The sequence below is a fragment of the Arachis ipaensis genome, chromosome B05 (assembly GCF_000816755.2).
Source record: "Arachis ipaensis cultivar K30076 chromosome B05, Araip1.1, whole genome shotgun sequence".
Classification (NCBI taxonomy): domain Eukaryota; kingdom Viridiplantae; phylum Streptophyta; class Magnoliopsida; order Fabales; family Fabaceae; genus Arachis; species Arachis ipaensis.
The window spans coordinates 131564098-131565432 of record NC_029789.2 but is presented as its reverse complement, the minus strand read 5'-3'; positions in this window follow the sequence as shown (position 1 = coordinate 131565432).

The following is a 1335-nucleotide window of genomic DNA, read 5'->3' as shown; positions in this document are numbered from 1 at the left end:
TGAAGTCACATTTTTATTTATTATTTTTTATGTAACACAATAAATAATATAAGGGAAAAAAAAGAGTAGTCCAATAATTAGAGTATGAAGTATAATTTAAAGGGATTGAGAGGCATCTTGTTATTAAGTGGCACATGACAAGAACACGCTAGATTCACTGAAGCATCTTAGCCAGCATGACAAAAAGAATGTCAATGTAATAAAACGGTAATACGTTGATAAATGATTAGAAAATATAGTATTTTAATAATTAACTCTGAAAACATAGACACATATGAATCCAAATACAATTTTGTAATTTCAATAAGTCCACTGTTGTCCGAAAATAATGAGCATAATAAAAAGAATATGCGTTTGGGGAAGTAGTATAAAATTGTAGAACCCATATCCCTAGAGGATTATTACTTATATATATATATATATATATACATGTTGTATTACAAAAACATAAAGCATGCCCGCACTTGTATGGGAAAAGCAAGTAGCTTTAAAAATTAGTATAGCAGAGAAAAATGCCAAAATATGTATGTATAAAATATAAATTTAATTTCGTTTGCAGACAATATCATAAATTCGAATTAGAAAATAGTTAATGGTACACGAACAATAATTTCATATTACCATTAAAAGTCGAGTTAATTTGAACATTTTGAAAATACCAATTAAATTATTAACAGAGCTGGAATCTTATAGTGAGATAGGAGGACAATAACCTCCTAAATTTTAATTTTTTTTATATAAATTAGATACANTTGGTTTGAAATTTTTAAAATTTTAAAATATATTTACATTGAAATCGAACTTTTTAATTTCTGTTTTTTTTTTTAAATAAAAAATTAACATCAGACCCTCTAATTTTATTTTTTTCGCAAAGTCAAACATCCCCATATTTTTGTAAAAACAAAAAATAATAATAAACTTAAAAATATCACATTCTAACCTCATATTAAATTTTTTAGCCATAATATTTGTATACGGCAATAATAATATCCAAAGAGAGATATATGTAAATTGATCCAAAAAGAATTTTTCATGAGATACTTAGTTGATAAAACCTATTATTTAAAGAAGTCTACAAGGATTGTTCTCATCGGATTGACAAGTCGTTTCATTAATGTGTTGTGTTAATTATTAACAAAATTATTTTACGTGGTCGTTATTTGTCACATGTTAAAAGAGGATAAATTAATCTCTATTTCAAGTCATGAAAATAACGTTATTTTATAGGAAAATAAAAACATATCGTTTCAAAAGATGACTAATTTGTTTTATAATAAATTTTTTAATATAATTGTCTTATAATAAAATTTATAAAAAATTTATATATATCTATTA